Source organism: Palaemon carinicauda, chromosome 7, assembly GCF_036898095.1.
Source record: "Palaemon carinicauda isolate YSFRI2023 chromosome 7, ASM3689809v2, whole genome shotgun sequence".
NCBI classification, from domain to species: Eukaryota; Metazoa; Arthropoda; class Malacostraca; order Decapoda; family Palaemonidae; genus Palaemon; species Palaemon carinicauda.
In genome coordinates, this window is record NC_090731.1 from 131,070,056 (window position 1) to 131,095,315 (window position 25,260).

General features: G+C 44.2%; 1 protein-coding gene across 5 annotated transcripts in view; it reads left to right on the forward strand.

Moving 5' to 3' along the window:
• The first annotated feature begins 12,312 nt into the window (after window positions 1–12,312).
• The window catches only part of LOC137644011 (probable phospholipid-transporting ATPase IIB), a 238,379-nt gene continuing 225,431 nt past the window's right edge, over window positions 12,313–25,260 (forward strand). For 2 of the 5 annotated variants that reach the window (XM_068376881.1, XM_068376884.1), the window contains exon 1: window positions 12,313–12,431. The gene's annotated coding sequence lies outside the window, so the exon portion shown is untranslated. Of the gene's footprint in view, window positions 12,448–25,260 lie in introns of all 5 variants that reach the window. The other 3 variants (XM_068376882.1, XM_068376885.1, XM_068376883.1) reach the window with 2 other exon arrangements.

Genomic DNA, 25,260 nt, shown 5'->3' on the forward strand with positions numbered 1-25,260 from the left:
TACATGTATATATACATATATATATATGTATATATATATATATATACACAGTATATATATATATATATATAACGGATTTTGAGCGAAGCGAAAAATCTGTTTTTGGGTGAGATGGCCATGTCGTCCTGATGGAAGTTCCTATAAGGTAGCTTCCTAGGGTATATTACAACTACGGCGATATTCCCAGAGAATTTACCTTAAGGTACCAGAATTCTAACTCCTGGAGCGAGTATCCCTCCTGAAAGGGATATCGCGATATATCAGAGGACGTATTCTTGACACGCCACATGGCAATCTGCATCCCGAACAGAGATTTCGTCTCGTAGGGGGCGATTGGCAAGAAACGAATTCGGGAAAGAAAAAGGGGGAGCCGCTCCGAAGGCTCCCTATCTCCCGATTCGTATGCGTGCCTGGCGCCAATCCTGGCGCCATCTGTATTCCTTGTAGCGTACACGAGGTGCTACAGATACTGTATGTAGGGAGGGGTCCTACAGCCCTTTCTTAGAAAGGCAAGGGCGGGTCCATCAGGACGACATGGCCATCTCACCCAAAAACAGATTTTTCGCTTCGCTCAAAATCCGTTTTTTGGGCTCAAGCCATGTCGTCCTGATGGAAGTATACCAGAGCATTACTGTATCTGTGGATTCTCAGAACGTGCCGTACTCCCCGGAGGTAATTTTTCCCGGTCGACTAGACCTAGAGACCTAAGATGTTACCGTTATACATCTTTTCAACTAACTATAAACCATGTTAGAGCTTCCTGCCCCCCTACAGGGAAGAGTCCTACTAGACTCTGGAAAAGTCTCGAAGAGTACATATACCTATGTATGAATACCAGGCAAGCTAATATAGTGGTCTCGCCCTATATTAAGTAAAGCATAGTTTGTAAAGAACCACTGCGTCAATACGAAATATTGACCAGTAATCCGCACAATACTTGTATTGGACGAAGGTTTATATCCGCATAGGAAGAAACTAATAAAACCGCCCTCGTCCCTTTATGGGACGGAGTCCTCCCATTAGGGGACTTCATAAACCAACGCAACATAGCTTGCATAAAAGAACAATTCTATTAGAATTATCCCAGATAAGGTACATAGAATAAATGCTCAATTATACCAATAAATTGACACAGGTGAAAGAGACGCAAGGTTCTCAAGAACAAGTTTATTGACAGACAATAAATAGACAGGTTAACAACAATTATATATATATATATATATATATATATATAAAGAGAATAACCCAAAACTTTAAGCATAAGTATGATAGTAAACAGAACTTGTTTATCTGAAAGACAAAACATCCAATGCCACTTTTTTGAGATACCGAGGTATCAAGTCATAAAAGTCTGTATTACAAATCAATCACATTAGCGTTAGAAACGCTCGGCACACATGTCTGCACTTATGCTAGGTTCACCTTTGAAAAAGGAACAGTCTATGTGGGCACTCGGTGCCCTCATTTAGTTTGTAGTACAGTATGTACCTACACACTCACCCTGGACTTAATCGTCCCAATTAAGACCACTGTTCCTCGCAGAGTTAAACAGTAGGGTTAACCACACGACCCACTGCTACCACAGATCTCTTTAGTTCCTCTACTTGCTTCGCATAGTGGCGAAAGAACACTCTGGAAGACTTCCAGCCAGTGTATGAACGGAGATGTTCAAAGTCCATACAATTAAAGAAATTTAGGGATGAGGCAACTTTCCTCGGATCGTGACCTGCGGGTGTACTGTCAGGATCCGCTCTGCGAATAAAATATGTGATTTTCGCTCTGAGTTGATTCAGAGATAAATTTGAGCCTGATGTTTCTCCCCTGAATAGTTGACCACCCTTGAAGTCTGAAGTTCTACGAAGATAGACCTTTAGGCATTCTACTGGACATAGAGATGCATCTTCTTTCAGAGGGCAGATTCTCCAGGGACCCCCACCTGTTGGTGGGTAACTCATTCTTGGCGAGAAACGTAGGATCCGGAAACAGGTTCAGTTCCCCCCCATCCAGGAACTGAACACGACCTGCCTCTCTCGAGAGGGCTACGATCTCACTAACCCTGGCCCCGGACGCGAGTGCAAATAGGAAAATAACTTTTTGTGTCAAATCCTTTAACGCACATTCTTCATTGCTCAACAGGGAGGCGAAATGAAGAACTTTGTCTAAAGACCATGAAATGGGCTTTGGAGGTGCTGAAGGTCTGAGCCTAGCGCAGGCTTTCGGAACTTTATTAAAGATCTCGTTACCTAGGTCGATCTGGAAGGCATATAAAATGGGTCTCATCAAAGCAGACTTACACACTGAAATCGTGTTAGCTGCCAACCCTTGACCATGGAGGTGGATGAAGAAAGATAAGCAGAAGTCTGTCGAGATCTCCTGCGGATTCTTCGCCTTTACAAAGGCCACCCATTTTCTCCAAGATGACTCATATTGCCTTCTAGTCGATTTGCACTTATATTCCTCTAGGAAGTCTATGCTGGCTTTCAAAATCCCGAAACGCTTTCTCACCGCAAGGGAGAGAAAATCATGAGCTGCAGGGTCCGGGTTTTCTGTAATGAAGCGCAGACAGTCGACTTCTGGACTCGCTGGGTCAGAACTGGATGTGGTAGCGGCACAAACTTCAGCTGTAGTTCCAACGCCAAGGGGAACCACATGCTGTTCGGCCACTTGTGGGCCACTATTGCCGCTACCCCCCTTGAAGGATCTCAGTTTGTTGAGGACCCTCAACAGAAGGTTGTGAGGGGGGAACAGATAAATCCTGGACCATCTGTTCCAGTCGAGGGACATCGCGTCCACTGCTTCCGCTAAGGGGTCCTCGTACGGGGACACGTACAGGGGCAACTTCTTGTTGTCTTTCGTCGCAAAGAGGTCTATCTGCAGTTCTGGGACTTGATTCAGAATGAAGGAGAATGATCCTGCGTCTAAGGACCATTCCGACTCTATTGGTGTGAACCTGGATAGAGCGTCCGCTGTCACGTTGCGGACTCCTTGAAGGTAAACTGCCGACAGGTACCACTTCTTCTTTTCCGCCAATCGGAAAATGGCCAACATCACCTGGTTGAGAGGTGGTGACCTCGACCCTTGTCGATTCAAGCATCTCACAACCACCTCGCTGTCCATCACCAATCTTATGTGGATCGAGTGACGCGGGGAGACTTTCTTTAAGGTAAGGAGCACTGCCATAGCTTCTAGAAAGTTTATGTGAAAGGTCCTGAATAGCTTGGACCAAGTCCCCTGGACTTTTTTCCGATGAGAGTGACCTCCCCATCCCTCCTTTGAGGCGTCTGAGTGAATCGTCATCGACGGGGGAGGTGGCTGAAGAAGAACCGACTTCTTTAGATGTCTGGCTTGGGACCAAGGCCTGAGAAGAGTACGTAGCCGAGGCGGCACTGGTCTTCTCAGATCTCTTCGCGTGTTTGATGCATACCTTCTCCAAACTCCGGTTGCATCCTTTAGCTGTGCTCTTAGCACTGGGTCTGTCACCGAAGCAAACTGGAGAGAGCCTAGTACCCTCTCCTGTTCGCGTCTTGATATCCTTTCGGAATCTAGAAGTCTCTTGACAGAACCCGCTATCTCCTTCCTTTTCTTCGCCGGGATGGAGAAACAGTGTGACAAAAGGTCCCAGTGGATTCCCAGCCACTGGAACTTTTGAGATGGAGAAAGTCGAGACTTTTTTCTGTTGATCTTGAAGCCTAGGTACTCTAGGAACTGGATCACCTGACTGGAAGCTTGCAAGCATTCTGTCTCGGATGCTGCCCACACCAGCCAGTCGTCCAGGTAGGCTACTACCTGAATTCCCTTTAGGCGTAATTGTTTGAGAGCTGCGCTCGCCAGCTTCGTGAAAATCCTTGGGGCTATGTTTAGCCCGAATGGCATGGCTCTGAAGGCGTATAGTCTCCGTTGTAGCCTGAACCCTAGGTAGGGGGAGAGTCGACGGCTGATTGGAATGTGCCAATAGGCGTCTGACAAGTCTATAGAGACTGAGTATGCCCTCTTAGGCAGTAAGGTCCTTATGTGTTGCAGTGTTAGCATTTTGAATTTGCAATTCACTATGAACTTGTTGAGTGGCGACAAGTCCAGAATGACTCTGAGCTTTTCCGAGTCTTTCTTGGGAACACAAAACAGCCTCCCTTGGAATTTGATGGACTTCACCTTTCGGATCACCTTTTTCTCCAACAGTTCTTGAACGTACTCTTCCAGAACGGGGGTGGAGTGTTGGAAAAACCGAAGGCACGGGGGTGGAGTGCTGTACCAGCTCCAGCCCAGTCCATTCTTGAGTAGGCTGTGGGCCCAGGGATCGAAGGTCCAACGATCCCAAAATTTCATCAGTCTCCCTCCTACCGGTATCATTTCACTTGGACTGCCGTCCTGAGGTCTTGCCTCCCTGACCACGACCACCCCTGAATCCCCTTCCCCTTGAGGGGCGCCTAGACAAGCCTCTGGCTGCTCCTCTAGGCTTTGCTCGAAAGGAAGAAGACTGTCCTTCGAACGTTGGGGTGAATGCCGTGGACTGACCCGGCACAGCCTGGGGTACCCACTGAAAATTGGTCGGGGTTTGTGCCACCATCTGGGGCACTGGAGGCAATGGCAATTGCAGTTGCTGTTGCTGTCTAGAGGGCTTGGCTGGCCGAGACGGTAGCCTAGTCCTCATATTCTTCCTCTTTGGTTGAGGACCCTCATCCGGGGAAGACTTTCTTTTGATAGCCAGGCCCCACTTCTGGAGAAGGTTTCTATTCTCCACGGCGGCCTTATCAACAACTTCTTTGACCACATCGGTAGGGAAAAGGTCTTTTCCCCAAATGTTGGAGGAGATTAACTTCTTTGGCTCGTGCCTCACCGTAGCCCCGGTGAACACGAACTCCCTACAAGCTCTCCTCGCCTTGACGAAGCCATAAAGGTCCTTCGTCACTGTGGCTAGGTGAGTCTTAGCCACCACCATGAACATTTCATGGACCTTGGGGTCACTTGCCATCGTCTCAAGAGTAGTCTGAAGAGACATTGAGGCAGCCAGTCTTTCTTTTGTCTCGAACTCTCTTCGTAAAAGAAAGTCAGACAACTTGGGGAGGTCCTCGCCGAATTGCCGTCCGGCAATATCAGCCTCCAACTTTCCCACTGAGAAAGTCAGATGGACGTCCTTCCAGTCTTTGTGGTCCATAGGCAGGGCCAGCGACAAGGGTTTACACTCCTCCAGGGAGGGGCAAGGCTTGCCGGCCTCGACTGCCTTTAGGACAGCCGCAAACCCTTTCTGTAAAAAGGGGAAGGCTCTAGCAGGAGAGGACACAAAGGAAGGGAGCTTCTTGCTCAATGCAGCTACCTTCGAGTTAGAGAAGCCCCTCTCCTTCATCGAGGATGAAAGTAGAGCTTGAGCCTTAGCGTGGTCCATGACTATGACCTCCTTCGGCTCTGTCTCCTCCCTTGAAGCTGGTTCTTTTCTCAGCCGGACATAGCAGTCCGGATATGATGCCTTGCTGGGCCAGAATTCCACCTCCTCTAGGGGAACTGAACCCAGCTTATCCGAGATGACGATCTTTCCAGTCGTCATCGGCATGTGCTCAGCATACCTCCATGGGTTAGCATCTGAGCACAAGGGAAGGTCTTTCACATTGAGCCTTTTCCGGGGCCCATGTGATTCTGCCAGGGACTGCATCCGCAGTTCCATAGCAGCCGCCTTCTCCTGATTCTCCTTCTGCATTTGTTGGATCATTCCAACAATCGAAGAGAGGGCCTGTCCCAGCTCTACTGGGAGACCGGCCGATGTTGAGGGAATAGGCTCCGGAATCTGAACCGGAGTAGCCGACACCTCGTCGACCTCTTCCTCTACGACGTCCGGGGCTTGAACTTCATCCTGACCTTCTGCCAGGAGGTCTTCTTCCAAACGCTCGTCCACGTCAGACATCTTGTCATCTAACTGGATGTCTTGCATCGCGACCGCGACTTCAGCATCCACCTGGATCTGACCTTGGGGGATCTCCTCTTGAGGCTGGGGAATCACTGCATCAGCTGATGCCTTAGGGAAAAGATACGCCCTCATCTTCTCACTTGGAAGATAAGGGCCAGAGGTGTTCTTTTGGAAGCCCCTTACCCAGGTACGAAGCTTCTCCCTTGCTATATCCCTTGATTCCGCCGTCCTAGGGGAATCAAAAGCCTCAGTAATCAGATTAGTGCACACAGTACATACCTGAGGGTCCCAATACTGGAGATCATCCTTGGAGACAGCGCATGCTGCGTGTCTCCTACAAAACTCATGTCCACAGAGGTACTTGCTGCGGACGTTGCAGAAAACATTTCCGCACTTCGGAGGGTCCTCCTGTAAAGAGAAGAAATTTCCATGAGTATCAAGTGAACTATGTATCACTGGATATGCATAGTATAGCATAACAATTCATAAAGGAAAGACACACACTTGTGTTTCCCTCACAACCCATTGTTGCAGCCTTCCAGATAATAAAATCAAATGGTTAATCTCTTCTAGAGTAACCAATGCAAGGTTTCCAGAGGAAATAGGTGAAGCTCACACCTAAGCAATGATTTTAAAATCCTGGATAATAGACAGGAAAGAACTCACTTTCCTATCTGTAGGGCAACAGCAAAGGAATGTGCAAGAAAACACAAAAGTGTTAGAACACACAGTGCTGTACCAAAACCCATACCATAGTTTTCTTCTTACTGTATATGTTATACTGAAGAATACTAGTACAGTATAGGAGGATACTAGCTTTAAAGTATACTACTTAACAGCTATAAGGCGGCAGAACTCTGGTTCAAATGCATGTGCCGGCCGGCAGCAACTGCCGGCCGGCAACAGCCAATGTCGGCCGGCAATGGCTGCCGGCCGGCAACTACACAAGGTAGTACCCAGCTGCCGGCCACACTCTTGGTGACCGGCAGACAAGGGCTGACATTAGCCGGCCGGCAAAGGTACAAGACCGATGCCAGCCGGCAGCAAAAGAACCAGAGGACTACACCTGCCCGGCTGCCGGCCTCATAGGCCGGCAGCCGGGTCGGGTACAGCACTAGAAGAAAAATAGAATGGATGCCGGGATAAGAGTGTACATTACCTCCAAGCCCGGCAATCCGAAAGAGTGCATATAAGGAAGGGGAGAATCTAATTCAGGCTTCCTGACCAATGCCGTCTGGCTCTACAGGCAGGCATGGATGAGGGACCAAGGGAGGTCCGGGCAGCACTCAAAATATAAGACCCTTGCCGGCCGGCAGCTCTGCCGGCCGGCAAGGGGCTGAGTCAATTCCACATCCTAACCTATACTAGGTCCAGATGTAGAACGACGTACAGTACTGTAATGGCTAGGCCATTACGGAGATAGAGGGGGAAGGGACAAAGAGGGTCCTACCAACCTTGCTTTAGTGACGGATCACCCGCAGCCAAGAAACTTATCTTAGCCTAAGGGAGATCTAAGGGGGGAGGCCAGCAATACTTGCCAGCTCCCAGAGCACCAAAGCAAGGAAGGTGTTGCTACTCCCAGGGAAAGAAACTTATCCTCCCCCGAGGACGGCAACAAGGACTAGTCTGGTAGATCACAAAAGAAGGAATCATATCCACAGAAACCTTCGGTAGTGACCTAAGGAGGCTAAGCCACCTTTGTCTGTGTCAGGCCAGCGAGGGAGACTCTACCCCAAGCCAGACAAACACAGACTCAGACTAAAAAACTCTGTTGTTCTGTCCCTCTTTGAACCAGACTTACTGGAACAGGAAGGTACAGTAACACCCCAGTATAGTTTTATCGAAAATTAATTCGGAAAAAACCACTTAGGGATAAGCCCAAGGCTTAAACAGAGGGAAAGGGATTGCATACCTTCTCCGAAGAAAAGAAAGCAACCGGGGAGTATGAGAAAGTATACTAAGGCTCCATAAGCAACTTAGCCTAGGCACCAAGAGAATCGATTACCTAAATCACCGAAACTCACTCGTATACTATCTTGGAAATATTCCACACAATCTTAAATGTATAAAACATAGCCTAAAGCTTCAATAAAATTTTTATTACACTCGGAAAAACCAAAATCATGCATGAAGTACTAGGACCAAACGACTAGGCTACATGGCCTAGCGTAGGCCAGAATGGCGAATACTTCGCCAAAATAATACTAAGCACGAAAGGAAATCCTATGTAATGCTAAATAGCTAAAATTTATTAAAGCAAAACAACCGGGAATGTCGCTCTGACTAACTAAACTTATACCTAGCGAGCGACAGCGTCCATGACGCCTCCGGTAGGCTACGGCTCTTGTATCAAAGATTAATCCTATTAATCACTCAAAAATTTACCAAGAGCCTACATTTATACATAAAAGACATTGTACTCAACTTATCAGAGGCCGACGAAGACGGAGAAGCCATGAAAAGTAGAATAAATCCAAGATTTGCGAGAAACACAGGAAAAAACACCGAGTTGTTAAGCTACGCAAAAAGGAATACAGATGGCGCCAGGATTGGCGCCAGGCACGCATACGAATCGGGAGATAGGGAGCCTTGGGAGCGGCTCCCCCTTTTTCTTTCCCGAATTCGTTTCTTGCCAATCGCCCCCTACGAGACGAAATCTCTGTTCGGGATGCAGATTGCCATGTGGCGTGTCAAGAATACGTCCTCTGATATGTCGCGATATCCCTTTCAGGAGGGATACTCGCTCCAGGAGTTAGAATTCTGGTACCTTAAGGTAAATTCTCTGGGAATATCGCCGTAGTTGTAATATACCCTAGGAAGCTACCCTATAGGAACTTCCATCAGGACGACATGGCTTGAGCCCAAATATATATATATATATATATATATATATATATATATATATATATATATATATATATGTATGTATATATATATATATATATATATATATATATATATATATATATATATATATATATATATATATATATATATATGCAGTACCCGTGGCATTACTTTTTTCTCTGAAGTCATCTCATATTTGGAATATTGTTTTACTCTCTCTCTCTCTCTCTCTCTCTCTCTCTCTCTCTCTCTCTCTCTCTCTCTCTCTCTCTCTCTCTCTCTCTTGATAGCAAGTTTCATATTGTCACTTCAACTTGACCAATGGCTCTCATTCGGTTTGTCTGTCTGTCTACCGTAGTTAAAATTAGTATTAGCGTTCATTATGAGTTTGTATCTGTCAACCAAGAAGACTACATTGAGTTTTTTTTAATTACACTTTAATATATAGTTTATGGTGGTGCTTCCTCTTTTCGTCTTAAATCCTAAGTTTCCGATCCATACATCAACACTAGTCTTATTACTTTGCTGTATATTTTGACTTTAACTTTGATTGGCATTTTCCTATCACATACCACCCCTGCTACCTCCGTCCACTTTCCCCATGCAGCTTTTATCCTATTCTCCTGTTCAGTCTCACATCCTCCCTCCTGATTTATAGTATATTCCAAGTATCTAGATTGTTCTACCTGGTTTATAATTGCTCCTCTACTTTCATGTATGGCTATTCTGTCCCTGACTTCCCTACTGCTAACCATGGCTTCCGTCTTATCCACATTCACTATCAAACCACCCTTTTCCAAAGTCTCTTGCCCCTCTACCACCCTTCCCTGCAATTCTTCCTCATTTTCAGCAGTAATCACAAAATCATCTGCATATAGCAGCTCTCACAACTCTTCATTTCTGATCCCTTCACTTAACACATACAAGACCAATACAAATGAAATTGGGATTAATGCTGACCCCTGGTGCAATCGAAGACTAACTTCAAAGGTTTTTGTTTCTCCAACAGCTATTATTACTTTAGTCCTTGTTCTTTTGTAACTCATCTCTACCATTCTAACCAACCTCTCCGGGACTTTCTTCTTCATCAAGCACCAAAATATCACTTCTCTTGGTATTCTATCATAAGCCTTCTCTAAATCTACAAAAGCACAGAAGAGCTTCTGGTTTCCCTCTGGTCTATTTTCCTGTAACTGTCTTACTATAACGATGGCATCCATAGTCCCTCTCCCCCCATGAAGCCATACTGCTGTTTCTCAATCTTTACAATCTCTCTCAATCTCGCATCGATTATCCTCTCTAACACCTTCAAGCCATGTTCTGTTAATTCAATTCCCCTGTAGTGATTACATCCCATGATGTCACCTTCTTGCTTAAATATGAATACCATTAGACTTTCCTCCCACTGTTTAGGGATTATTTCTTCTTCCCATATTGCTCTCAATAATTCCAGCATCCATTTTCCCCCTCTGTAGCTAGTATTTTGACCATTTATTATTATTATTATTATTATTATCATTATTACTTTCTAAGCTACAACCCTAGTTGGAAAAGCTGGATATGCCCAGGGGCTTCAACAGGGAAAATAGTCCAGTGAGGAAAGGAAACAAGGAAAAATTAAATAATTTAAGAAGAATAACAACATTAAAATATACATTTCCTTTATAAACTAGAAAAACTTTAACAAAACATTAGAAAGAGGAATAAGATAGAATAATGTGCCCGAGTGTACCCTTAAGCAAGAGAACTCTAACCAAAGACAGTGAAGACCATGGTAAAGAGGCTATGGCACTACTCAAAACTAGAGAACAGTGGTTTGATTTTGGAGTGTCCTTCTCCTAGAAGAGCTGCTTACCATAGCTAAAGAGTCTCTTCTACCCCTACCAAGAGGAAAGTAGCCACTGAACAATCACATTGCAGTATTTAACCCCTTGGCTGAAGAAGAATTATTTGGTAATCTCAGTGTTGTCAGGTGTATAAGGACAGAGGAGGATGCGTGAAGAATAGGCCAGACTTTTCAGTGTGTGTGTGTGTGTGGGTATGTAAAGAGAAACAGAACCGTAACCAGAGAGAAGGATTCAACGTAGTCCTGTCTGGTCAGTCAAAAGACTCCATAACTTTCTAGCGGTAGTATCTTAAAGTAAGTAAGTAACAAGTACACGAGTCGTTGGCTGCACGATGTGCAGCAATTCCCTTGATATTTTGGACGCCCAGTTCTGATAATTTGATGGATTATTGCACATAGCTCATACTCTATTCTAACTTTGATATGCAGCCAGTTTAGTTCAATTAGTATACGAGTAATCCTTTCTCTGGGTGGGACTAATCATGTCAGTGTTGCTCCTCTGTTTATTATATTTTTTTTGTAATTTCTTAAGTTGCAGTGGTCAATCCTAGCAATAACACAGTTTATAACAAGTTTCTTTACAGAATATCCATCCATATACTTCTTTATAAAAGCAGTGTTTCTGATATAATAACCAGCGGGTTTTACTACATTAGTATTGACCATTGAGAGACAAATTACATTGAAGTGATACCGCTAGGTCACGAACTTTACCAGATATCGGGGGACCGAGTTAGTTTATAAGTATTTATTTAGATGTCGCCAGAGTTTCTTATGTTGTTTTTTTTTTTTCTAGTCACCACAAACTCAGTTTTATTTCCGTTTAACTTTAGTTGTTAAACTGGCATCCTTTCCCTAACACGTTAGAATTTGTTTAAAGCTTCGACAGTATCATCTGTAAATAATTTAAACTTCACTTCATGACGATGTAGTATGATATATCAATAGTATTAATACAGAATGAGCTTGGGCCTAGTGCTCTCCCCCAGGGTACCCCTTTGACTGAGTCAGGTGACGAATGACTCAATGAGAGTTTCCAATTTGTAAACGAGCCAAGTATTTCTTTAGATACTTAAAGCTTGATCTTCAATACCGATGGACCGTAACTAATTTAATAACAGTTCAAGATACTACATTTTGTTCTCTTCCATCATTTCTAGCATATCATTTACAACAGAACAAATAGCTGTCTCCCTAGAATATCATTTTCTGTATGTTGACTGGTTTTCTGGCGATGCTTCGACTTTTTTTCTAACTGACTAATTAGTCGTCCAAGAATTACATATTCCAGCACTTTTGATATAAAGGATAGGTGTATATGAACTTAATTCTTGGTAATCTAGATAACTTTTCAGAACCAATGCAACTAGAGCCACTTTCTCAAATTTGGGAAACACACTCATCGATACGATTCTTTGTAATTTGGTACAAATTCAGCATTGCCATTGAATTCACCGCATTTCTTAGGCAAGTCCGCAGAATAATGTTAAACTAATAATACCATTGTCAATTTATTGTCATGCTTTCCTTTTCAAGTAATATTGATATACTGTACTCTGATCATGATATCAGGATGGTTCATTGCATACATACAGTACAACGGAGACGAATTTTATTGTCACATTTTCATCACGGGAAAAATGCTATTATACTGTTGTAATTATAAGGAAATTATGTGTTGATATTTTATATGAAAAATATAGATTTACATACACAATGAGATGACAAAAGAAAATAAATTAGATAGATAGAAAAACAAAACTTTTACGCACGTAGTCTACGATTTGTTTACATCGTATCTTTATCGTCTTCCCGTCAGGATATTTTCCCAATTTCATCAGTGTACGTAAGACAATAGGTATTTTGTCGTTACCGTTTTCTTATTTTGTGCGTTTGTATTCAAATATAAAATTATATATGTGATTCCGATAAACCTTTCGATGTCGTTATTAAATGAAGACGTGTTACTGAGGATAGCTTCGATGATTCATCCACTCTTCCAATGGCTGACGTTTGACTAGAGGTTCCTGTCTTATGTTTCCTCGCCTAATTGCAAATTTAATTCTTATATTTTAACTGCTTGAATAAAGTTGGATATGTATATATTAATCATTTAAAAGAATTCCAAGCTCATGTGAATAGTAAAAAACAATAGTAGGTTCAGTACTCTAGGGTCTAGTCTTGTATCTGGTAAAGTTTTACTGTTATTAACCTAGTCGTAACCTGATGCCTATGTCATGCCGTTTCACACATGACTTTTCACTAACTCTTACCTTCGTCAATTGTCCCTACCTAAGTTCGGAGGCACCATTCAATTTAGGACAATCGACTTACTCCTGGCTAGCCTATCTATTAACAAACCAAGCCTTGACATAGGCTAATACCGGGTACATCATAGGTATAGGCTAATACTCTAAGCCTAGGCTTAAGGTAACTTGACTCTTGCTGTGGAGAACGACGTATCTTCATTTGCAGTGGAGGTTGAGGGAAAGGCTGGTTCCCGGGGGTCTTTTTATTCTTACAAAAAGCTTAGTACATGCTCGGTACTCCAAACTGGTACCCTGTAATACAAAGTCTTCATTTAGGACAGCGATCCTATGTCAAACAACAGACACTTCGTAGCCTAGCCTACACTGTACTCATACCTAACCTACTGGTTACACTGCACAGTTAGCCTGGCAACTCAAAGACTAACTTGATAAATCTGAGAATAATATTACAAATCTTAACTTACGGTTGGTGGCACAGTTCCAACCACATGCAAGCACAGCATAAAGCAGTTTCAATACTGGCAAACTTATTGTACTTTATTTGATACATTCTAAGAAAAAGATAACCACAACAGACAATGTCAAGTGTTATTACAACACATACATGATAACAAGAACAAGTGCATACCTTTTACAAGGGAGAAGGTAAGAATTTCACATAATAATACGGGGGAGCAACATTTCCCCTCTACACTGGTCGTTGTCGGCTCAAAGAGTGCGTTCTGAGCTTACCTAGCGCAGCTACGCTCGAGGCTCACACAACTACGCCTCTGTTTACCTTGGCATTCAATCACAAACTCTCGACCATAGACACAACTACTCCTTTGTTACGCCTCTCTACCTCGGCGTATGCACACTCGATCCTACACCAACTCAACTAGGCTACGTGTGGCTAACATAACATTTTGATGAGATGAAAACCAATTCGTTTATTAAGTCTAAAAATCGTAAATGGAATTACCATTCAGTTAAATGAAACATTTCTGTCATTACACCTAGATTAGGCAAACTTAGTCTTTTAGTATACTCGGGTAGTTTGTGGGTTTAGATACAGCTAACAGACCCACCCGCAATTCCTAGTAGAGATAACGGGGGGAGGGGTTGAATGTATGATAGCAGCCACCTACATTTATGATTACAGCTAACTTAGAATACGGCACTGTAATGGCCCATTAGGTAAGTAGGTAAGGACATGGCTTGTAAGTTAGGTTAGGGGGGAAAGTTGAGGTTATTTGATGTCCGTTTCTAATTCCCAAGGGCGCAACTGGCAACTGACATGCAAAGGCACCCTGGGGAGTCTTAGGGATGGTTGCCTTCTTCAACAAGGACATGCCAATGTAAGGAAGGGAGCCTTTGTAGTTTGTTGGGACAGAGTGAAAAACCACATTTAACAGACACAAGAGCATCACCTTGTGGCGGGATGTTACAAAAATAACCCCCACACCCTTGAATCTTACTTACTTACAATGGTCTCCACAAAACAAACTTTCCCCTTACGTTATCAGCAGCGGGACTCTTGGACGAAAGGACAAAAATCAAAACAAAACATATCCTTAACACTATATTCTTACAAACTATAATAAATAAATCAATAACCATCCACAATCAAATTACCAACACTTAAAACTAATCAAAACTTAACACCAAATAATATAATATATAATAACCAAAAGCACCATTCATATAACCTGCAAAAACCCTAACAGACTTAAAATTACCCCACACACGTGACACACCAAAACCAATATTTGTTTGTGTGTGGACGTCGTTGTCCACACAAGGGCCAACAGTCCTTTTATAGCCCAACCCCACAACTCGGTTGCAACGCCACAATATGGCAACACTTGACACTCAGTCAATACAAAATGTTTTAATTGATTTAGTCCGGGAGCGTAATCATCATCATCATCATCCTCATCGGTATCATCATCATCAACAGCAATCAGAAGTAAATTCGGTCCGGGTCGTCAACAAGTAAATCAATTTGAGCAGTCCTATCAAGTTCTGTTATAGGCCAAGTCGTCAACAAACAAATTTACATTCAAGAAAACCTCTCCAAAGGAGGAATCACAGCCTGCCAAAATAAAAAAGAAAAACACTTACGAACACTGCTAGCTAACTGAACTATCGCACTATAATCAAAGATAAATAATAAATTGTTCCTATCATTCACAATCACGATAAGCAAAGATAAACAAAACTGTACTTACTCAGAAAATCAATAATCACTTCCTCGCTGGTAAAGAAAAATAATAAATCCAGCGTTCACATAACTGACTCAGGACGCAGTCAATCAAAAAAGCATTCGCTCCGAAACATTCACCACTGTCGTAACCTAGCTAAAAACAATGTAAACAAACAACCTCGAATATACCGACAGTCTTTCCCACCACAAACAATCATTCGCTAACTACCACTTGTCTCTCTCTCTCTCTCTCTCTCTCTCTCTCTCTCTCTCTCTCTCTCTCTCTCTCTCTCTCTCTCTCTCTCTCTCTCTCTCTCTCTCACAGGATTTGGCAAAAAACAAAAATAAAAATAAAACAAAAATAAATCCTCCACAACCTACCCAAATGTTTCCTACCTAACCTAACCTAACCAACCTAACCTAAGATTCTCCACCTAACCTAACCTAGGAGCCGTATCGTTAGACTGCCGTACTCTTATCTTACCCTGTCCCAACGAACTACATTCACCCCGGGAAGGTTAGGTTGTAAGGAGCCTTTTTATATGAGTGGCCAGTTCCTCGTGTGTGGATTAAAAATGGACATCAACTAACCTAAACTTTATCCCTTAACCCAACCTACAAGTCGTGTCCTTGGCTATTTACCTAACAGGGGGTTAATGCGTACTGTTGTATTCTAAGTTAGCCGTAATCATACATGCAGGTGGCTGCTGTTATACATACAACCCGGTTGTAGTATCTTAGGGTAGGTCATAACTGTATAATTAGTTTTACTTTATTGTGGTACAATGGGGGTAGTGTTAAGACAGTTGTGTCACCAAATTTTTTTTCCAACAAAATACTCGCCCACATGGCTAACATCCCTAGCTTAATATTTACCGCTTGCTAGAACAGAGAAGCAGGAAAATGTTAAATTGCAAGCGAAGTGAGCCACCACCCAGCAAACACCAGTAAATTAATAAATACTGTTCATTCAACGTAAATAAGTTTCATTAAGTATGTTTGACAATAGATAGGGCTATAGGATTTCCATTACTTATGTGAGCAGCAGGCCTAGTAACCCAATGATCTTCACACCTACCGAACAATATTTGTTAGGAGATTTGAAACAAAATAATTAAATATATACAGTATCTTTAATCGAACTATTTTGAGCCCCATATCCTATATTCAGTGACCAGTACTAACCTTGATACTACTTATAATTAAAGACTCCCAAACCAATGACTGACTATCAATTTCCCATTTTCTGTACTGGAAGTGGTAACCACTTCCATTATCCTTCCAAATGTCCAAATAGAAGCTTTTTTACTGTCCCGTGACTTTTCTTTAGTCCCAAATGGTATTTTTCCTTTGTTTTTTATAAAGACAGCAGATTTCTTAGCTCCAAAGTTATCTGTTATTTTGCGCAAGTTAGCAAGAAGAGGAGCTTTTAGCACTAGTTGGAGAATTGGTAATGTTACTCCTCTATGTAAATGTGTTTGTGGTAGCTCAAGTCCCACTGATTACCGCCCAATTTCCATAACTCCCATATTATCTAAAGTTTTTGAACGTCTTATGGCAAAACGTCTTAATAGGTTTGCTGAAGGTAATCATCTCTTCCCTAGTTTGCAATTTGGTTTTCGTAAAGGCCTTGGAGCATGGGATGCCCTTCTTACAATCTCCAATGCTGTACAGAAATCCCTTGATTGTGGTCGGGAAGTTCGTATGATTGGCCTTGATTTTAGTGCTGCCTTTGACCGTGTTAATCATGAGGCCCTTGTTTTCATACTGAAACAGTTGGGAGTGGGTGGGTCGTTTCTTAGCATTATTATTGATTTTTTAAGTAATAGATCTCAAAGAGTTGTTGTTGATGGGCACCATAGTGATTATAGGAATGTGATATCCGGTGTTCCACAGGGTAGTGTTCTTGGCCCATTACTTTTCATACTATATACACATGACATGTGGTTTGGCCTAGAAAACAAGCTTGTTGCATATGCAGATGATGCTACTCTCTTTGCATCAATTCCATCCCCTGAATGTAGATCTAGGGTTGGTGAATCCCTTAATAGAGATTTAGCTAGAATTAGTGCATGGTGCAAATTATGGGGTATGAAGTTGAATCCTAACAAAACTCAAAGTATGATTGTAAGTAGGTCAAGGACGGTGGCTCCTCAACATCCGGATCTCAGTATTGATAATGTTTCTTTAAATATGTATGACTCTTTCAAAATTTTAGGTGTGATTCTCGACAGTAAATTTACTTTTGAGAAACACATAAGGTCTGTGTCTTCTTCAATTGCACAAAAAATAGGCTTATTGAGAAAGTCTTTCAAGATTTTCGGTGATCAATCTATTCTGAAGAAGTGTTTTAATTCTTTCATTCTACCTTGTTTTGAGTATTGTTCTCCTGTCTGGTCTTCAGCTGCTGATTCTCATCTTAATTTGTTGGACAGAAACTTACGGTCTATTAAATTTCTTATTCCTGATTTAGATATTAATCTCTGGCACCGTCGTTCAATTAGTTCATTATGCATGTTGCATAAGATTTTTCATAACTCTGACCATCCTTTACATTCAGATCTCCCTGGACAATTCTATCCTGTTCGTAATACTAGCCAGGCAGTTAATTCTAATAGCCAGGCCTTCTCCATCACGAGGCTCAATACTACGCAGTACTCTAGAAGTTTTATTCCAGCTGTTACCAAGTTGTGGAATGATCTTCCTAATCGGGTGGTTGAATCAGTAGAACTTCAAAAGTTCAAAGTTGGAGCAAATGCTTTTTTGTTGACCAGGCGGACATGAGTCTTTTTGTAGTTTATCTATGACATATTTGTTTTTGATGTTGTTAATAGTTTATATATGACATGCTTGTTTTGACGTTGTTACTTATTTTAGAATGATTTATTGTTAATTTGTTCTCTTCATTTATTTATTTCCTTATTTCCTTTCCTCACTGGGCTATTTTTCCCTGTTGGAGCCCCTGGGCTTATAGCATCTTGCTTTTCCAACTAGGGTTGTAGCTTGGATAGTAATAATAATAATAATCAACTGCCTTCACATATAAAGAGATTTGTTCCATCACTAAATACAAACCCTTTATTTCTTTACCTTGGAATATACTTTCAGCGAAGCTGAAAGACTAGCCATAAGACTTTCAGTGAGGTGTAACTACCACACTGGTAGTTAGCGGTGAGGTAGGGGTACCCTGCTCACACACCTGTGTTGTCTTGTCACTTTTATTTTTGGCTCAGTTGAGAGTGGACGTTTGTTTCACTCTCTCCCGCAACCAGTTGACCGGCCATTGACTAATTAACCTTTAATTATTTTTTCTTCGTCAGGTTTGATTGCCCTGTTTTTTTGCTACTATGCGGACATGCCCAGATCCTGAAGGCCGCAAATGTGGTAACTTCATGATTCTAGTTGAGACAGACCCTCATGCCTTATGCCCTTCATGACAAGGGCAACCTTGTATGCAGGATGACGCCTGTGATGAATACCGGGGGGCGAGAGAAGTAGTCAAAGAAGAATTTTTCTTCTTCAAGGCCCTTCTCAAAGGCGAAGAATCCTTGACTTCCTTCTTCGGCTTCCTGATCTCTCCTTGAAGCTCCTTCTTGGTCGGTCTCCCCTGGGGAACGATTGAACAGGAGCGGAGACTCTTTAACCCTTGGATAACTCTTAGAGTTGTGGAGGGCACTGCCACTTCCCCTGGATAAGAGGCGCTGCCCCCCCCCCCTGGGAAATCTCTTTCCTTAGATGATCTTCTGTTGCTTTCCTTGGGGATTACTGGTCCCCTGTCGAAGGATGCCCCTTGCGAAACCCTGCAGTAAGGAGCGCTGAGGAAGCAGACGCCAGCTTCTTCAGAGATTGACCTTTGCCCAGTTCAGCCTGCTGACAACGACGCTTTGATACTGGTACCTGTTCCTCCCAAGGGTCACCTTTCCCACCATTTTATCTCCTCCTTGCAGTTCTTTGAGAAGGAAGTTAGACTCCTCCATGCTGTTCTCAAGCAAGTCCCTCAGAGCGTGGTTCATCGGAGAGAGAAGACGAGGTAGCTCAGAGTAGGAACAGCCGCATTACCACGCTAATAAGTTCACCATATTCTTCTAGCATCTTCCCTTAGTCGTCCGACATCTCGCCCTTCTAGAGCGACGAGCAATGTAGCCGTCTAGACAACGCGTGAGCATTCTCCTTGTGGTCAGACAACCCCGACTGAATTCCAGCCTTCGTCCTCTCAGCTTGCAACCAAGGTCCGACGCTCACCATCACCACCTCGTGACTTCGGCAGCAGTATCTCTCAGGGCAATTCTGATTTTATTCCAGTTTTGACGAGACAGTGCAGTCCTCGCTCTTGCAGTCCAGCTTGCCACCGCAGTCCAACACTTGTTGACCCCTCTTCACTTGATAGCCCAGCTGCTTGCAGCATCTCGCTTATGTCAATGACGAGTCCTCAGCCGAACTCGCGACCAGTTTGCTGTTCCCAATTGCCCTTTAGATCGCTATTGCAGTTCAGCCCGCCATCCCAATCCAGCGCACAAGGACTCCTTCACAAGCGATCGCCCTGCTGCTCGCATACGCGCTATGACGACAACTACGAGTCAGCACAATGCAACGCGTGAGCAGGCCGCAGCTTGTGACCGACTTCTAGATCGACACCACAGTCCAGCTACAAATACAAGACAGCATAGCCCGATGTGTGACCTGGCAGCAGCTCGCTACCGGCTTCCAGATGGACACTGCAGTCCAGCTTCAGCTACAAGACAGCACATCACAGCGTGTGATCAGACTGCAGCTCAAGACCAATTCCAGGTCATCACCGCAGCCCAGCTCCAGCCCAGCTCGCCCGGGCAGTCCAATCCGCCGTCGCAGTCCAGATCATTATCACAGTCCGGCTTGTCATCACAGCCCAGTTCTTGACAGCTCGTTTTTGCATGACCGTCCAGCGTTTTGCAACATCACTACAGCACCATTAACGAGACAGCATAGTCCAGTACGCGACCGAGAGTCAACCCGACATCGTAGCCCAACGCGGGACAACTCGTACTCGAGATCGCCTAACTGCTCACGACCGCACTTCACGACCAACAGCGAGACAGCACAGTCCAACTCGCTACCAGGTTCCAACACGTGACTGAGGATCACCTCGCAATTGATCCTCTCATTGCTGTCCAGCACATAAAGATTCCTCTACTCATGGCTGCTTTCCAGTGCACGATCGTTCTTTATCTCAAGAGATCGCCTCGTCTCGCTGCGACTTGTCAATTCAGGATGACGTAGCAACACGCAACCCTCAAGCAGCACGCAGCAAAGTGACACCCCACGAGTGAAAACAGAGCTTCTGTTTCTCTCTTCAACCTCCATTCAACTATACCAACACTCAGAGAGTATGCCCTGGTTTCAAGATCTCATTAAAGCACTCCAAGAGGCTATTACAGTTCCTTTGCAGGTTACTTCCAACATAGAACCAGTAGCTGCAGCGAGCACTCCCTGGATCCCGCTGGTATCTTCAAGCTCCTTGAACTCCGATCCAAGGCAAAGGAGTACCATTTCGACACGACTGGTGATCTTATCTCCAATAAGATACAGGACAATCGTTCCGCCCACAGAAACCTCCTTATGGCAGTAGGACTCAACAAGTTGGAGGTTATACCAGTACTAACAACAAAGAAGAGGAGACACTAAATACTGTAAGCCCGACCTCTCCTACAGGAGACGCTCAACACCCGTGTACCAGCAGGGGATCAAGCTCTCCCTCATCGAGAACTACCGACTCTCTCTAATTTATGTACCTCCATGCTCTACCTCTACGGAGGCAGATCAACTTCTTCACGGGTCTTATCCTAAGAGTACCTCTACTCCTGCCGTGAATAAGGAAGCAACAAGAACTTCCTTATTGGCAAAATTCTTTCCCCGACAGGAGAGAAAAGATGCTACAACTCGGCCGAAGAATTGGACATCCAAGATTCCCCCTCCTCCATCAACTCTGACGTTTTCAACCTCCACAATCTCAGTCAGGGAGGCTCCCTCAACATCAAGACAGGCTTTCTGGCAGAAAATCAACCACAATGCCCCATCCCTGGCTCCTATGTGTGGAGACTCGGTGATGGAGGATTTCCACCAGGAAGACAACCTAGACACCCCTAGACCAGCTAGTCCTAGAATCTCTGCCTCCAAGCAAAAAGAGGCAGATCATGCGTTCTGGCAGGTGTTAGCCTGTATTGGGAAGATCAACAATCTGGACGACCCTTCCTCAGCCCCACGAGAAGGGAAGGATACGGTCATAGACCATCTCTATGGTACCCAGAAGCCCACTGAAACCAGCGCAGCAGTGGTCTGGTCAAGGGGGCTGAAAGAGGGTCTTCGCCCAGGTCGCTGGGCTTTTCAATCTCTAAGATCAAGTGACTCATCGAAGCTCTTACCTCCTCCCTTCATACAACAGAGGAGGTACTATGAAGTAATAGGCAGAGAGGCAACATTACCCTCAGATCTGACAGTAGCAGCATCAACCAAGAACTCCTCATTTCAGAAGCTGTTGGGATTCCACATCGACTTCACCGTTGGCAAAGCCCTAAACATGGAGAAAGTTGTTAAGTATGCCATGCAGGCTACTTCGTAGCTCGACCTGTGGTTGGAGTCAGTCGGCCACCTCTTTAAAACAGAGGACTGGTCCCAGGAGTAGATGAGGGAATCAATGTCTACATTCCTCCTCTCAGGGTTGAGGACCATTGAATTCCTAGCCCATCACATTGTAAACCAATGGGCAAACCTAGTTCTCAAGAAGCAAGATGCTGTCCTGGACAAGTTCCACAGACAAGCCCCCAAGGATGAGATGACACAACTAAGGACATCAATCATGGAAGGCCCTACTCTTTTCAATGCGGAGGATGTCGAACAAACGGTGGATTGCCGGAGGAAGAGTAACCAAGACTCTCTTTTCGAGAGAGCCATGGCGGCTAGGCCATACTCAACAGCACCTTCAGGACAGAAACCTCCTGCGAGAGCTCAAGAGAACAGTAAAATCGCAAGTAAAGTCTTTTCCTTTCAAAGAGCAACCCAGAGGAAATCAGCCTAGACGATATCCCAGAGGCAGGGGAGATGCAGAAAGCAGAGGCGGTAGAGGTAGCTTATGAGGTCCTTTCTGCAAGGGGGTGCAATCTTTCCAGTTGTCCACCAAGGGAGTGATGCCTGCAATACCAGTGGCAGAGGTGGTTGCACCACGGGTCCAAAACCTGGACAGTATCAGTGATTCAGTCAGGTTATCGCATTCCGTTCATTCTATCTCTCCCTCCACTGGCACAGCACCTACTTCCATTGAGTTCCTGCATGAGGAGTTCCGTGAAGGAACAGGCCCATCAGGCCGAAGTCTAGACTATGTTGGAGAAGGGCGCTCTCCAAGAGGTCCTCGATGGGTCTCCAGGCTTCTACAGTTGACTCCTTCTTGTAAAGAAGGTGTCTGGAGGCTGGAGACCTGTCATCGACCTCTCCTCCTTAAATAAGTTTGTTCAACAAACCAATTCAGGATGGAGATGGCAGACACAGTCAGGTAGGCAGTTTGATCAAAGGACTTTATGTGTGTAATAAACTTGAAAGATGCATATTTTCAGATTCCAGTCCATCCATCTTCAAGGAAGTTTCTGAGATTCAGCATAGACAACCATCAATACCAATTCAAGGTGCTGTGCTCTGGCCTGTCAACAACACCTCAGGGTCTTTTCCCTAGTATCAGCCAGGGACCACAGGATCGGCATCTGTCTGTTGAGGTATCTCGACGACTGTCTGATCCTAGCAAACTCTGTTTTGTCTCTTCTCCAGCACTGAGACAGACTTCTTGACTCTTGTTGCGATCTGGGGATCTTGATAAATTTCGAGAAGTCCTCCCAGCAACCATCTCAAGAACTGGTATACCTACAAATGCGTCTAGACACCAGATCAGGGAAAGCGTTCCTCTCAGATGACAGGGTTCATATTCTCAAGAAGGCAAGACCCTTCGTGCGACAGGACCACCTTCTAGTGCAACAGTGGTTACGCCTTATAGGACATCTGTCCTCCCTACAGCGCCTGGTACCAAACGGCTGACTGTGAGTATGCTCGGTTCAGTGGCAACCAAAGTTCAGCTAGTCCCAACACTAGGACCCTCCAGGCCTGTTGGTTCATGTGTGACCCGAACAGAGGGCTGACCTAGAATGTTGGGTAGCGACGGACAACCTTCTCAAAGGAGTAGATGATATCTCTTTCCCCCTTTCTGGATTTGATGCTCCTCACAGATTTATCAAAAGATGGGTGTTGGGCTCACTTGCTGCATCACATGACCTTCGGCCTCTGGTCCGAATCCAAAGGTGTCCAGTACATAAACATCATATCATAGAATTAAAAGCAGCTTTCTTGTCCCTGCAATGATTCTGCCAACTCCTGACAGACCACTCTGTGGTGTTGATGAGTGACAACACCACAGTAGTGTCATGTATCAACAAACAAAGAGGCACTTTATTGTAACACCTAAGCCATCTGGCAATGGAAGTACTACGGTGGACAGAAGACAACTCTGTGTCCCTATCAGCACGCTTCATCCTGGGCAAACGTAATGTGCTCAGCGGCAACCTGATAGAGTGACTCAGATAGCGGACTCAGAGTGGCATTTGGATCGTCAAGTAGCCAGCAAAGTCCTGACTTTGTAGAGTTCTCCGACGACGGACATCTTCGTGATGTCCCTTAACGACAAGCTTCCTCTATACTGCTCCCCAGGATGCCTTATAAAAATGGTGGGACAATATTAGTATGTATGCCTTTCCCCCCGTTTTTCCTGATAAGAAGGTTGGTAAACAAAGTCAATTTGTCCAACAACCTAGCAATACTGTAATCCTCATAGGTCCACTTTGGCACTATGCAGAATGGTTCCTGGACCTTATGCTGTTAACTGAAGCCCTGAGAGAACTCCCTCCTCATCAAAACCTTCTCAAACAACCATACAAAAAGATTTGCCACAGAGTCCCTACAACTTCATACCTGGAGGTTATCCAGCATTTCCTCACAGAGGCTTTTCACAAGTTGCGAAAAAGATGACTGGATACCTCTGGGAATCTTCAGCTGTAGTGTACCAGGCTAAGTGGACAATCTTTTGGGGGTGGTACCGTAGAAGGGGTATCTCTCTCATCAAAGCCACAATACCAGCATTAGCAGATTTTATTTTATACCTTCGGGAGGAAAAACTCCTTTCAGTCTTTGCGGTAAAAGGCTATCGCTCAGCTTGGAGCCTTGCGTTCAAGCTGTAAGGAGTCGATATATCCTCCGTTGGAATTGTTTCTCCTTATACAGATTTTCCAGCTTACCGTCCTCAGTTGGAAGTGAGACCGCTTACATGGAACGTCGTCTGAGTACTAAGGTCCCTTCAAGGAGCTCCTTACGAACTTTTATGTAGAACGTCAGATCTCCACTTAACCCTGAAAAGTCTTCTTACTCGCTTTGGTCTCGGCCAAGAGAGTAAGTCTTCTTACTTGTTTTAACCTCAGCCAATAGAGTAAGCAAGCTTCACAGTCTCTCCTACGACGTCTCCCATTCAAGAGGATGGGGACAGGTAATGCTGGGTTTTGTCCTTGAGGTTATCGCAAAGACTCGCAGTCCGAGAGTAGGGGATCTTAGATTTGGGCCCTTCCAGATTGAGAATTTACGAAACATAATCAATGACTCAGATCAACTGCTACGATGTCCAATTAGGACTCTGAGGTGTTACCTTAAAACAACTACAGTACAAGAACCCTTCCCCGTGTGAGAGGATTGTTCGTCAGCATAAACAGAGAGAAGAGAAGAATCATGAAAAACACAATCTCAGCATAGATCAAGAGGGTCGTAGTAATGGCCTTGGACCCTGATTTTTCTCCTCAGTGGAAACCCAGAATTAACGATGTTAGGAGTGTGAGCATGTCAATAGCTTTCAAGAAAAACAGCTCTGTGACGCAGGTCCTGCAAGCAGTGTGTGGAAGCGTCAAACGACCTTCACAGCTCACTACCTGCAAGACGTAACCCACAAGAACTTGGAGACATTCTCCATTGGTCTTGTGGTGGTTGTCCTATAAGTGGTCAAGATACCCCAAGCTCCTTGATGGACAAGTAGTAGATGGTAGAGGGAAAAGGTTACCCGGGATTAGTCTGGGGGTGAATGATAAGTATGATTTGCTTCTTTTTTCTTTCACTTATCCCTCTCTTGGGTAACATCACCCATAGTACTCTGCAAAACTGACCT